Raw genomic sequence first — 15,343 nt, 5'->3', positions numbered from 1 at the left:
GAACATAGAATTGTCCCAATTTACTTCTAGCATCAATTTTGCTTCATTCTTTTGGTATCCTTTGTTAAAGGAGCAGCAATGTATTACTGGGAGCTAGAAGAACACATTAATAAGCCAATGAAAATAGGCATATATGTGCAGCCACTAATCAGCCGCTAGTTCTCGGCCTCTTAGAGTACCTAGGTGTGCTTTTCAACAAATTAGATAATAAAAGTAAACTGGAAAATGGTTTAAAAGTCTATGCTCTATCTGAATAATGAAAGAAAAACATTGGTTTTCATGTTCCTTAAAAGGAATGTTAAATAGTAAACAAACACAACTATAGCAAGGGTTTGTTTTTTTCTTTTTTGAAAATCAATATGATGTTACTGTCCCTTTGATAGGTTTTCTGTGCTTTCGCACTAGTTGTAAAACCAAATACAGGAATACTTAGGTACATACTTTGTATAATAAATAAGAAATTCTGTAAAGGTAAGTTTGAACACCCTATTGTATTTTGAATATGACTTGAGTCGTGTGCGTCATAAAGCAAAGAAGGGTGGCAAACCTACTGTATAATATAATGTAAATAAATTATTAAACCAGTGTAATATTATTGTATACCATCTGATTTATATCAGATGAGACAAATAACATTTTATGTGTACACTGAACCCTGTGTGTTATGTTTATGACTATTTGCTCTAAAGTATATTTATTTCATAAGGTGGTAAGAGTACTCCTGGGATCCAACTCCCGGCCGCTAGGAGGAGGCAAAGATACCTAACATTCCCTCCCACCTCTCTGGTATCTGAGTTTTATCTTTGCCTCCACAGGAGAAGATGAAGAATTGAGAGGTGCACCAGATTATCTATTGAAAGGGGTTCTCAGACCTACTTAAGACCCATTTTCTCCTTCAGAAAGATGCTATTGGTTCAGAGGGGATTATGGAGTACTGGATAGTGACAAAATTACACCCAATGGAGTTAGTCACAAGCCTGCCACAGGTGTCACTGGGACTTGTCCCTTGCACTCCTCCTGTTGGGTTATTGTTGCACTCCACTATTATATCCTCTGTTTATGTTTACACAGCACTGTATTTGCTTTCTACCGGAAGCAGTCTTTCTGCACCTTGTAAACACAGTATAGTGGGTGCATTTCAGGTAAGTTATGGCACTCATACACTCACATAGCCCACAAGCTATTAATTAGCAGGTACACGTTCAGTAGAAAATAGCCAGGGGACACATTTATTACACAGACTATACCATCTTCACTATCTAGACTCTTAAACTTATGGGTCTAGTATTAAGGAGACTTTACATAACATGGTACTTGCTGCTGGTTGCTTCACAACTTAGTTGTCAAATAATAGGACTTTGTCCTACATCATACTCACTGTCATATAACAGAAGGGTTAATTATTGTATATAGGGGTATTCTCTTTGTTTTCTTTTTAACTGATCTCCTCTGCAACAACTTATCTACTTGTCTTGTAACTGCAATTTGTTTTAAAATGCAACTACTCTTTGGATTTATACTCCTTAGAGAGGTTAAGAATATTTAATATTTCATGAGCTGGGATATATTTTGTTTTTGTCAGTGCACTAATATTATTTTTATCAATTTAATTTATTAATTACTAATTAAGTTTCACAAAGAGGACCCTTTATTTCTATAAGTCCCAAGGGTACAGTTTAATTACAGTACTTGTTCTGTGCACTGACATATGTTTGCACAGTAAAATATATTATCTTATGATCTTTGTATTTATTGTCTGTGTTTTTGTATACACATTATGGAGCATACTGGAACGGCCCCCACTTCCATGCATTTAGATCCTTAAGAGGGTTGAGCCACTGATCACTTATTTTAGATCCATACTAAGGGGTAGATTTATCAAGCAGCGGATGCTGCAATCTACCCCCAATGTTTCCAGTTCGCTGGAAACAAGAGTTAAGAAGCAGCGGTCATAAGACCGCTGCTCCTTTAGTCATCCGCCAGCTCTATGGTGGCGGACAACAGTCATCCCGATCGGATACGATTGTCCTGCTAGCGGCCGATTGGTCGCGAATGTGCAGGGGGCAGCATTGCACAAGCATTTCACAAAAAATGCTTGTGCAATGTTAAATGCTGACAGCATATGCTGTCGGCATTTAGCGATGTCAGGCCGGACATGATCCGCTACAGTGGATCATGTCCGTCCGACATTTAATAAATCGCCCCCTAAGTGTCTATTTTGCGAGTTTATTGCTATTATTCAGCTAAGTTTTGCAATTCCAATTCTTCTGTACAAAAAAAGTTTATACAGATTTTTCTCTAGGATTAAAAAATTAAATTACTGATATTTTGGCGGCTATGCCCCTACAAATATGCACAAACATATTTTGTCTGATATTCCTCCTACTGTTGATTTATCTGTTTTTCTGATACTCCAAGTATCAGACCAGCTAAGGATGTTCTTAAAGAATCAGGCTCGGTCACCTCAGATATACCTTTTGAGACTGAGATATGATCAGGATTCTATTTCTGATCAAGACATAGAGACTACTTCTTCATGTTCAAGATTGAACATCTTTATTCACTGTTAAGAGAGGTTTTAAGTACTTTGGTGACCAGGACCCTAAACCAACTGAAGAAAAATATATCAAACAACTTGATTTGATTTTTATTTCTATTGTTAAGCATTTAGATGTATTCCCTGTACCTGAGGCCATTTCTGAGATCATTTCCAAAGTGCAGGCCGATCCAGGAATTTTTCTTTCACTCCATCTTCTAAGTTTTTAAAAAAGTTGTTCCCTTTTCCAGCCTCTAGTATAGATCTTTGGGAATATATTACAAAGATGGACAGAGTTTTTTTCACTTTTTCACTAGGAGAACTTCAATTCCTCTAGTGCAGGGGTGTCCAAACTTTGCTCTCCAGAGGTTTTGGAACTACATTTCCCATGATTGTCAGCTAGATAAAATGCTGGCTGAGCATCATCGGAAATGTAGTTCCAAAACCTCTGGAGAGCAAAGTTTGGACACCCCTGCTCTAGTGGATAGTACTTCTTTTAGGGATTCTATGCAAGGAAAATTGGAGTCTATAGAAAGGACTTACAACAAGCAGGTTTAAATAAACCAGCTATTGGCATCGCTTGTGTACCTTCTTCACTTCGGTGTGATTTTTTTTTGTCAGATTTAATTTCAGATGTTTTTTCTGATGAAGATCTTCAAAAAAGTTTGAAGCTTCTAAACCCAGCAAAATATTTCATTTGTGATGCCATTATAGACATAGTTCAAATTAATGCTTCAGCAGTATTGAACAGAAGAGCTCTGTGGCTGAAATTGTTAGCAGCAGACACGAGTAGACTTATATCTCTTCCTTTCTAGGGAAAAATCTTATTTGGTCCTCTTCTGGATGTTGCTTTGTTTCCTAAGACTTGGAGAGTCCACAATGTCATTCCAATTACTAGTAGGGATATCACTCCTGGCCAGCAGGAGGTGGCAAAGAGCACCACAGCAAAGCTGTTAAGTTTCACTCCCGTAGCCATAATCCCCAGTCATTCTCTTTGCCTCTGTCAATGGAGGAGGTGAAGTTCGGTGTCTGAAGAAATGAATTCCTCTTTTGTGTACTTTTCCCTGCAAGCAAGGATTTGGTTTTAGATGAGTCCACATCAATCTCTTCAGTAGAGTAGCGGTGGCTTTTAAGCAATTAGGAAGTTTTGTTTGAAGTGATCCTTACTTTGTTTCCTAACATATTGCTGCCCTAGTTATAGAAAGCCAGAGTTGGTTACTCTGTTTTTTCTTTTTCCACAGGTCTCTGTGAGGAGTATGTGTTCTTTCACACCTGGTGAGCTGTCTTCCTGCCGGACAGCTAGATTGCAGGTAAGTGCTTTTTTCTTCTATGTGTTGGAGACTTGAACCCTGAACCCAAATTGTTTCTTTCATGATTCAGATAGCGCATGAAATTTTAAGCAACTTTCTAATTTACTCCTATTATCAATTTTTCTTCGTTCTCTTGCTATCTTTATTTTAAAAGCAGGAATGTAAATCTTAGCAGCCAGCCCATTTTAGTTTCAGCACCATGGATAGCGCTTGCTTATTGGAGACTTACATTTACCCACCAATAAGCAAGCATAACTCAGGTTCTCAACTAAAAATGGGCCGGCTTCTATGCATCACATTCTTGCTTTTAAAGTAAAGATATTAAGAGAACGAAGAAAAATTATTAATAGGAGTAAATTAGAAAGTTGCTTAAAATTGCATGCTCTATCTGAATCATCAAATAAAAAATTTGGGTTTAGTGTCCCTTTAACTCTGCAGTATATTGGGAGGACAGTAAGAGAATCCTTTATGACATAGGGTTACTGAGGCAGTAGGCAGGCACATATGTATGTGAAGGGGTTACATTTTATAAAATATTTTTCCCTATGTGGCTCTTTATTTAACTTTTCAGATTGCATGCAAAGGAAAGTTTTTATTGGGGCAAACAATGGGGCGCAAGCATTACACATCTTTATCAGGTGGAAAGTGCTTTTATTTAAACAAATTTGGGGTCTGTTAGCGGTTCCTTTGAGGGACAGTTACAGCTGGTATCGGCTTTATTTTTTTCTCGGCAGGGAACACGCGCTTTTAGTTGCTGCACAGTTTTTCTTTGCCGGTCATGTGATCTCCTTCTCTTCCAACATAACGGAGCGGAGTGGAGTCGTGTAATAGATTATTTTCAGTGTCGGCTATTACAGCTGCTGGAAAAAAGCAGTTTGCAGTCTCTGTTCTTCCTTGGTTTTCCTCAGAATTGTGGTAGGGCACCTCAGACTGTCTGAGGTGTAGAGTTTTCTGAGCATTTTATTTACTTAGCGTATTAACGCTTATGAGTATAATTTGGAAGTTTGAATTTCTCATTTTATTTTGAGGTAATTTTATTTTTCCACTATGGATATGGATTAAGAACCTGTTTCATTTGATTGTTCCAGTTCCACTAAAGGAACAGGGTCTAGGATTTTATTCAAATCTGTTTGTGGTTCCCAAGAAAGAGGGAACTTTTCGACCCATTTTAGACCTGAAGTGTCTCAACAAATTTCTCAGGGTACCGTCCTTCAAAATGGAAACTATTCGTCCTTTGGTTCAAGAGGGTCAGTTCATGAAGACCATAAACCTAAAGGAAGCATATCTTCATGTTCCCATTCACCAGGATCATCACAAGTTCCTGAGATTTACTTTTCTAGACAAGCACTTTCAGTTTGTGGCTCTTCTGTTTGGCCTTGCCCCAGCTCCTAGAATTTTCTAAAAGGTTCTAAGGGCTCTCTTGGCAGTGGTCAGGTCTCAGGGAATTGCAGTGGCGCCCTACCTGGGTGACAAATATGTTTAGGCGCCTTCTTTTCAACAAGAAAACTCTCATACCAGAGATCTTGTTGTCTTTTCGATGTTCCCATGGATGGAAAGTGAATCTGGAGAAGAGTTCCCTTGTTTTAGCTACAAGGGTGGTTTTCTTAGGGACCATCATAGATTCCCTATCTATGAAAAAGTTCATTCCTCTTGCCTCTCTCTACAGTCTACTGTTCGGCCATCAGTGGCTCTATGTATGGAGGTAATTCGTCTGATGGTCGCTTCCATGAACATCATTCCCTTTGCTCGATTCCATTTGAGATCTCTGCAATTATGCATGCTCAGACAATGGAACAGAGACCATTCAGATCTGTCTCAAAGGATAGATCTAGATCAGTTGACAAGAGACTCTGTTCCATGTTGGCTTTCTCAGGGCACATGCTTCCGAAGACCTTCCTGGGTGATCGTGACCACGGACGCCAGCCTGCTAGGCTGGGGAGTAGTCTGGGACTCGTTAAAGGCACAGGGACTATGGACTCGGGAGGAGTCTGCTCTCCCCATAAACATCTTGGAGTTGAAAGTGATTTACAATGCGCTGATGGCTTGGCCTCAGTTGTCCTTAGCCCGGTTTATCAGGTTACATTGAGACAATATCACCTCAGTGGCTTACATCAACCACATGAAGGTGGTGTCTCGGATTATTCAGTGGGTGGAAGCTCACAGTTGTTGTCTATCTGCCATCCACATTCCAGGAGTGGACAACTGCGAGGCGGATTTTCTGAGCAGACAGACATTTCATCCCAGGGAGTAGGCTCTCCATCCGTAGGTGTTCTCCAGGTTAACCCTCAAGTGGAGGGTGTCAGAGTTGGCTCTGATGGCGTCTCGGCAGAACGCCAAGCTTCCAAGGTTTGGTTCAAGGTCAAGAGACCCGCAGGCAGATCTGATAGATGCTCTGGCGATTTCTTGGAATTTCAATCTAGCATTCCTGTTTCCTCCGTTTGCGCTCCTTCCACAAGTCATTGCTCGTATCAAACAGGAGAGAGCGTCAGTAATTCTAATAGCTCCTGCATGACCTCGCAGAATCTGGTATGCAGACCTGGTGAAGATATCATCTCTTCCACCTTGGAGGTTACCTCTGAGGAAGGACCTTCTAACTCAGGGTCCATTCCTCCATCCAAATCTTGTTTCTCTGAAGCTGACTGCTTGGAGATTGAACGCTTATTTCTGACTAAGAGTGGGTTTTCTGAGTTGGTCATTGAGAATATGATTCAGGCTCACAAGCCTGTCACTCGAAAAATGTACCATAAAGAATGGCGTAAATACCTTTATTGGTGTGAATCTAAAGGCTACTCTTGGAGTAGGGTAAGGATTACTAGGATTTTGTCTTTTCTCCAGGAAAGTCTAGAGAAAGGTTTGTCAGCCAGTTCTCTGAAAGGTCAGATTTCTGCATTATATAATCTTTTACATAAGCGTCTGGCGGATGTGCCAGATGTTCAATCTTTTTGGCAGGCCCTGATAAGAATCAGGCCTGTGTTTAAACCTGTTGCTCCTCCTTGGTGCCTTAATCTTGTTCTTGAAGTTTTGCAGCAGGCTCCGTTTGAGCCAATTCATTCCATAGATATTAAGCTGTTATCTTGGAAGGTTTGTTTCTTTTTTTTTATATATATTATTTCTTTATTGAATTTTTTCTTTGAAGAGGTACAACAGATGATACATAGTGAGAATACATTTAATATCATAATCCAAAGACTACAAATAATGCAAGATTTTTCCTAAGACCTCTATAACCAATCGCTAAAATTAACACTTAGCGAATAAAACTAACTAAACATAAACATTTTCAACAATTGCATCCTGCAGAGAATGACTACCCAGGTCTTATCGAGTTTGCGGCAAGTTCATATGTTTGTATGCACTGATTACATAGAATGTTGTAATTTCCAGACTCCACTCATTACCCCCTTACATGCTCATAGAAGCGTAAAACATCTCAAACTGAGTTAAGTTAAAGACCAGCATATGATTCCCAGAAGAATAACATGTCGGTGTACATTGTTAACCTGTTTGTCTTAAAATATGAATATCTCTCTAGCATCAGTGTTTCTTTTACTTTCTCCCTCCATCTACTTATTGTTGGGATTTTATCAGATCTCCATGAGGAGGCTATGAGCTGTTTGGCTACATTCAGCATGGTATGTCCCAGGTTTCTTTTAATGGTGCACTTAACATCATTCAACATATTAAACATGCATATTAGTGGATCCTGTGGGATATTGCAAGATAAAACTGTATTTATTTCTTTTATTATTTTCTTCCAAAATGGTTTGATTAACTCACAGGACCACCAAATGTGGCCCATGTTACCTACTGCCTGTCTGCATCTCCAGCATTTCTCAGTGGCCGAGGGGAATAAATACTTCAGTCTATTTGGTGTGAGATACCAACGAAACAATATTTTATAGTTAGTTTCCATTGCATGAGTCGTGTGAGCTGAATGAGCTATGTTGTAAAAGATCTTATTCCATGTTTTAGAATCCTGTGGCCCTGTAAGGTCTCTTTCCCACCCTTTTATATATCTATGGGGCTTGGGGGCTGTGGACTCAAGCAGTAGTTTGTATGTGGTTGAAATAATCTTTTTTTGTGCAGTGTTATTAAAGCACATCTGTTCAAACGTTGTCAATTTTCTCAGAAAATTGGCCCTTTCTCTATGCGTGTATATGTAATGGCTCGCCTGATGGTATCTTATCCATTGAGTGAAATACCCATTGCCTATGTCCAAAAGATCAGATCTTGGGGTTAGTTTCCCCAAATTGGTCATTAATGATACTGGAACGTAGCCTTTTAGACTAATATTGTGACCTGGGCTATGTTCTAGACCCTCTATGAATTCGGGGTTTGCTAGAATTGGTGTCAGCGGGGAGTAAGCGCTAGAGATGCTTTTATATCTATCCTGAATAAACTTCCAATCCCTGAGGGTGCTTAAGATAGTGGCAGTAAAGTTAGTATGAGGTTTGGACAGCAGTTTAGGTAGCCAACATAACCCCCCTAGTTGTGATATTCCCGATATGTCATGCTCTATATGTATCCAGTGTTTAGGTTCTTCTACTGAGTGCCTACTCCAGTCAATAATTCTTTGCAACGAGATTGCCTGTTTATATAGAGTTATATTGGGTACACCCAAGCCCCCCATATCTTTGTGTGCATACATGGATAACATGTTTACTCGAGGGGGTCTTTTTTTCCAAATGAAACTGTGAATGACTTTTTGTAGCTTCAAAATGTATGTCTGTGTGTTAGGTAGTGGCAGCGTCTGCAAGATGTATAAGATCTTTGGTAAAAGTACCATCTTAACAGAATTTATTCTCCCGATCCAAGATATATTCTTAGCCAGCCATGTCGACGCCTGATTGGTGATTGTGTTTAGTAATTTGGAGTAATTAAATGTTCGAATGGAATCTATATTGTTCAGCAAATGTACTCCTAGATATTTTATAGATTTCTGTTGTAACGCGAAGGGACTATGGATCTGAATTAAGTTCTTGATATTGGTAGGTAAATTTAAGGGCAGTAGTTCTGATTTATTGGCGTTTATTGAGAAGTTTGAAACCTCTCCATAATCTAAGAATTCTGATTGTACCGCGGAGAGAGAGTCAAGAGGGTTTACCAAGGTCAATAAAATATCATCTGCAAACATAGATAATTTGTATTCTTTATGATTGATATTTATTCCTGTTATATTGTTGTTTGATCTTATTTTACACGCCATCATTTCTAATGATAGGATGAACAATAGTGGGGAGAGTGGGCAACCTTGGCGAGTGCCGTTACGTATTTCAAATTGTTCTGATAATGTACCATTTATTCTGATTTGGGCTGTGGGGAATGAGTAAAGGGTCATGACTCTGTTTATAAATGGAGAGGGAAACTTGAACTTATGAAGAGTAGATTCTAGAAAGGTCCAATCTAACCTATCGATCGCTTTCTCAGCGTCAGTGGAAAGCATTACTGATGGTATGGTCTTGGTATTTATATAATCCAATAAGTTTAGTAGTTTAACCGTATTGTCTTTCGCCTCTCTCCGCGGTACAAACCCCACCTGATCTGGTGAAATCAAATGTGGTAATAATTTATTTAGTCGGGCTGCTAGTACTTTGGCATAGACCTTTAGGTCTATATTCAGTAGCGATATGGGGCGGAAATTCGCTGGAGTGTCAGGTTTCTTGCCTGGTTTAGGGAGTACAGTGATAACTGCTTGTAACATGGTGTCTGGAAGTGTATCCCCATTGTCAATCTGATGAAAAGTTTCTAACATATGAGGAGACAATAGGTGCGAGAATAATTTATAATAAGAGCCCGAGAATCCATCCGGTCCCGGAGCCTTCTCAGGCCTCAAAGACCCAATAGCCTCCAAGATCTCTTTGTGAGTTATCTGGGCCTTTAACATCTCACTATCTGACTCAGAGATTTCTGGAACCTTGATTTTGTCCATGTAATTTGTACATTTGGTTTCATGATCAAAAACTAATCTATTTGGATAGAGATTGTATAGGGTGTGGTAGTAATTTTTAAAGATCTCAGCTATGCGTTTGGTATCTTCTACTCTTTCCCCTTTTTGGTTGTTTATTGAATAGATATAAGTTTTTGTTTGTTTGGATTTTAGTGATCTGGCTAGTTGACGCCCCGGTTTATTGGCATCATAATAGAATCTCTGCTTGAGTTTAAATGCTGCTGTCTGAGCTTTGATATGTAAATGAGATTGCAGCTTAGATCTATAGAATTTTAGCTGTTGTAGGACTTTTTCATCTTGTGGGTGTATTTTATGAAGGTAGTCTAAATGCTCTAACTCCTTAGTGATATGTGTATATTCTTCTCTCTGATGTTTAAGCTTGTTAGCTCGTAGTTTAATTAGAGTGCCCCTAATGTAGCTCTTGTGAGCCTCCCACACCATGGCAGGTGCTACGTCCCCCTTAGCATTTTGTGTGAAATATTCCCTGATTTCCTCTTCTAAGGTGTGACATATCATCGGGTCTAGTAATAAGGTTTCATCTAACCTCCATGTAAAATCCTTTATGGGAGCTGAGGGCCAATCTATGACACATCTAACCATAGAGTGATCTGACCACGCTGTGTGTGTGATAGATGTTGATTTAGCGTTTGCCAGGATTATGTGGTCTAGTAGAATAAAGTCTATTCTTGAGTATGTTTTATTCGGATTAGAAAAGAATGTGTAATCTCTACGTTCAGGGTTTGCAATTCTCCAAGGGTCGTGTAGACTGAAGGATCTTAAAAAAATTCCCTGTTGATTTAAGTGTGCGTTTTGCAATTTGTATGTGCGGGTTTGAGCTATCCAATTTGGGGTTGAGCGGTAAATTAAAATCTCCTAAAACTATCAGCTGACCTTTGTGGATGTCCTGGAGTAGAGGGACTATAGCCTTGAAGAATAATGCTTGTTTGTGGTTTGGAGCGTATATGTTCACAATAGTTACCAATTTATTGTATAATATGCCATTAATGGCTAAGAATCTGCCCTCTGTGTCTTTCTTCTGGGCTATTAATTTGAAAGGTATGGAATTACGTATTAGAATGCTGACACCATTTATTTTTTTGTTCTTGTGTGCGCTATAGAAGTGTTGGGAGAAACAGCTATGAAGATATTTGGGCATAGACCCTCTTTTAAAATGAGTTTCTTGCAGGCCTACTATCTCCCCCCCTTTTTGTACTATATCTCTAAAGGCCATTGATCTTTTGGATGGAGAGTTGAAACCCTTTACATTTTGTGTTGCAAAATGGACAGTGGCGTCTGTTACTCTATTACCTTTATCATACATAGGTTGTGTCATCTGGTGGGTTTATCCAACTGTTTAAGGAAGCATCTCTGCAGGTAAACTCCTAAAATCAAACTAAAAACATAAACAACAAACATTTTAAAAACTTTAACCTTACATCTAAAGAGGGAAATGACTGAAAGATCCCTTTTTGGAATCATTCAGCCCACATAGTGCGTGCAGTTTCATTACTGCTTATGACCTACATTTACTATAACAAGGACTTAGTTATTGTTTGGACAGAACTATACATTTTTAAAAACCTAGAACAGACAAAAGAAACAGTTAGTAATATTCATACTGTCATCGTCTCTTTCCGGCTAATATCATTTGGTTATGCAACCCACATCTAGCAAAGGATACATGCCTATATACATACTCAGCCCATGCGGGCTCTAGAGTCTGAAGGTGGTATGGGTGTTTTCAGTCTTTTGTTGCGGACTGTTTGCCATTCCCTGCATTGTGCTAAGGGAGGGGCAAGAGGGCCCCCTGCAGGGGCAATACTTTGTCTTGTGTCAGAGTCAATTACCGGTGGAGGTATTTCCAACTTTCTGCAGCATTCTTCAATTTCCTCAGGTGAGGAACAGCTCGCCCTTCTGTTCTTCCAGATGATGAGCAACTGAAATGGATGACCCCATCTGTAAGGGATATTTCTAGCCTGTAGGTGTTTCGTCAATGGAGAAAGTTCTTTTCTTCTGGCTAGTGTTCTGGATGATAGATCTGCAAAAAACTGAAGGGTGCTGCCGTCTTTCTGGATGGGACGTTTGTCTCTCGCTGCTTTCATGAGCTGTTCTTTTAGCTGGTATTCTGTGATTCTTATAATCACATCTCTGGGAGGTGCAGATTCTGGAGGCTTTGGCCTAAGGGCCCGGTGCGCTCTGTCTATACCAATTATTGAGTTGTCTGCTGGGTCTCGTAGTTGTGAGAACAGAGCTTGTAAATAGTCATGTAATGCTGAGGCCTCTATTTCTTCTGGAATACCACGTATTCTAATATTTTGTCTTCTGGACCTGTTCTCTATGTCCTCGATTTTATCTTCCATCTGTTTGATGGTTTGGTCTTGTTGTTCTAACTGGTTGTGGACATTTGTGAGGCAGGTATTATGTTCTTGAGCAGTATCTTCTAAAGTATTGACTCTGGTACCAATCTCTTTTATGTCTCTTTTCAGTTCTGAAATTTCGTCCTTTATGCATTGCTTCACTTGAGAGATCAATGCAGAGAAATCTTGCTTTGAGGGTATAGAAGATAGCACAGACTGTGGCACAGACATCATGTTTTCTTCTTCCTCAGAGCCTAAGTCTGAAGTATCTGATGAAATATGTGATCTTTGCGATGCTGTGGGGATTTCTTTTGATATCTGGGGTGTAGAGGACTTGAAATAGTCATCCATGGAAGGATTTGCTTGTCCGCTTCCCTTGTTTTGCTTTCCTTTTGATATGCTTTTTCTAGGAGACATTTTGGCTGTGTTTACCCTGGAGCAGTGAGCTGTTCTGGAGAGTGATGATGTATAAAATATACTCCACTTGGTCTTTACATATAACTCATAGGAGAGGAAGACACAACAAAGCAAATTATCTGGCGTGCAAGAAGTTAGTGCTGAAGTATAGACACTGATGTCATGGAGTATTAACAGTTAACAATGATGTGTTTATATCCAAAACAAGATTCACTCTTATTCATAATCAGCTTTCATGGTATGACCACTAAATGTGTGGTAGTGTAAAATACTCAGATTGCCCAGGCACGTTATAATCAGACAGTTCACCAAGCATGCATCTCCTTTCGTATGTGCTTGTTCTGTGTATAATGAAGCTTTCAGTATGCCTGCTGTCCCTAATTTGTTTGATTACCAGTGTATTCGTGCTCTAGAAGGTCTTAGGGGTTTCACATGCTGAACCGTAAGTTTAGCTTAGGACCGCTGATTAGCAAATATATACTTGTATGTACTTTTTATTTTTGATGATCTGCTTCTAATTATGGAGAAAAGGGTGCTTTATCCTGTCTCTCCCCTGTTCCGGTTATCCATCTAGTATATTGTATCATAAGTTCAGGTTCAGGGAGGCTTGCTATAAGTGCGTATGTGCTTTTAAAATGGCGACCGCCATCTTTCTCTATGCCTCTCTGCTCGTTACTCACTCTGAGAATGTTTGTGACAGCGGTAAATTTCCCCTCCTAGCAGCGTTACCTCATAATCCTCCACCGGATCGATGCGGTGATGTGTCGGGTAGATCCTCTGTTAGCTCAGTACTTTTTGGGCTGTTTGCACACGCTATTCCAGTCAGCGGTTGTTAATGGTGGCAAAATGGTCAGCGGCCGCTCATCAATTCATTTTTATGCTGAGACCTTAATTAAACACCTCCGGTCAGTGTAATCCAGGTGATATGCAAGGTCTATGATGGCTTTAGGGCACTAATGTGGGCTTTAGACACCGGAGCTCACCTAATGTGCGGCCATCCTCATTCAGTGCCGGCTCCGCCCCGGAAGGTTTGTTTCTTATTGCTATTTTTTCTGCTCAGAGAGTTTCAGAACTCTCGGCTTTGCAGTATGATTCTCCTTACCTTATCTTTCATGCTGATAAGGCGGTTCTTCGTAGTAAATTGGGGTTTCTCCCTAAAGTGGTTTCTGATAGAAATATTAATCAGGAAAATATTGTTCCTTCTCTATGTCCTAATCCTTCTTCTCATAAGGAACGTCTGTTGCACAACTTGGATGTTATGCATGCTCTAAAATTCTACCTACAGACGACTAAGGATTTTCACCATTCTTCTGCCCGGTTTGTTTGTTTCTCAGGAAAGTGTAAGGGTCAGAAGGCTACTGCTACTTCTCTTTCCCTCTGGTTGAGAAGTATGATTCGTTTTGCTTATGAGACTGCTGGACAGCAGCCTCCTGAGAGAATTACAATTAGGGTTGTCTCCTCTTCTTGGGCTGGGGATTTATGGGTAGGGGAGTGACACTTAACCGCTTTGCTGGCCAGGCCAGGAGTCATATTCCCACTAGTAATTGAAATGACGTTGTGGACTCTCCGTGTCCGGAAAGAAATAAAGTTATCAGGTAAGCATAAATTTTATTTTTTCAACAGTAACTGGTGGAAATTAGTTTTTCTAGCTAAAGACTTATTCTAGAGGAAAGGATCAAATAAATAGCTGTTTTCATTACTTTCATCAGGAACCAAATATCTTCTCATCACAATAGCTTGTTGCTTCCAGATCTTTATGGAAACCCAATGCTATCTGGAAAATGGCCAAGCAGAATAGAAAGACTTTCTCTTCTAAATTTGCATGAAGATACGGCCCTTGACACAGATACAATTTTGGTAAAGGACAGGTGAAGCCTTTTTTAGAAGGCCTGTTCGCCAGACTGTCCATCATCTCTGGGTTCTAAACATAAATTCCCAGTGTTAAAGATTAGACTTCATGTTAAAGCCTCCTCAGGGAAGGTTGCTTCTGTCTTATTTGCCAAAAGACCTAGTAAAAGCAGCACTTTATTTAGTTCTCGATCTGGAAACATTGGAGTATTATCTCTATTTCTAGATTTGGCAAGGTATCATGTATTGTATTCCAATCTTTTCGTTATTCTTAAGTAGAAGTGAATTTTCAGGCATATTTTGGATCTTAAATCTTTAAACAAGTTTCTCAGAGTTTCTAATTTCAAAGTGAAAACTATTCTTACTATTTTAACCCTAATTCAACAGGTTCATTTTATGTCCACAATAGATTTGAAGGATGCTTACCTCCATCTTCTTATCCACATAGACCACCTTTTAGTTACTCAATTTTGCCTTTCTAGACAAACACTTCTGGCTTGTGGTCATTTCTCCAACATTGGTGTGTCCGGTCCACGGCGTCATCCATAACTTGTGGGAATATCTCTTCCCCAACAGGAAATGGCAAAGAGTACAGCAAAAGCTGTCCATATAGTCCCTCCTAGGCTCCGCCCACCCCAGTCATTCTCTTTGCCGTTGCACAGGCAACATCTCCACTGAGATGGTTAAGAGTATGTGGTGTTTAGTTGTAGTTTTTATTCTACTATCAAGAGTTTGTTATTTTAAAATAGTGCTGGTATGTACTATTTACTCTGAAACAGAAAAAGATGAAGAGTTCTGTTTGTGAGAGGAATATGATTTTAGCAGCAGTAACTAAAATCGTTTGCTGTTTCCACATAGGACTGTTGAGATGAAATAACTTCAGTTGGGGGAAACAGTTAGCAGACTTTTCTGCTTAAGGTATGACTAG

At 39.6% G+C, this 15,343-nt stretch overlaps 1 protein-coding gene across 9 annotated transcripts in view; it reads left to right on the top strand.

The window, feature by feature from the left end:
* Nucleotides 1-15,343, top strand: part of BAZ2B (bromodomain adjacent to zinc finger domain 2B) — an 842,173-nt gene that overhangs the window by 724,501 nt on the left and 102,329 nt on the right. The gene's annotated exons all lie outside the window — the stretch shown is intronic.

This window comes from Bombina bombina, chromosome 1 (genome assembly GCF_027579735.1).
Source record: "Bombina bombina isolate aBomBom1 chromosome 1, aBomBom1.pri, whole genome shotgun sequence".
NCBI classification, from domain to species: Eukaryota; Metazoa; Chordata; class Amphibia; order Anura; family Bombinatoridae; genus Bombina; species Bombina bombina.
Note: the sequence above shows the minus strand (reverse complement) of the source record. Positions and strands in the feature narration are given on the sequence as shown.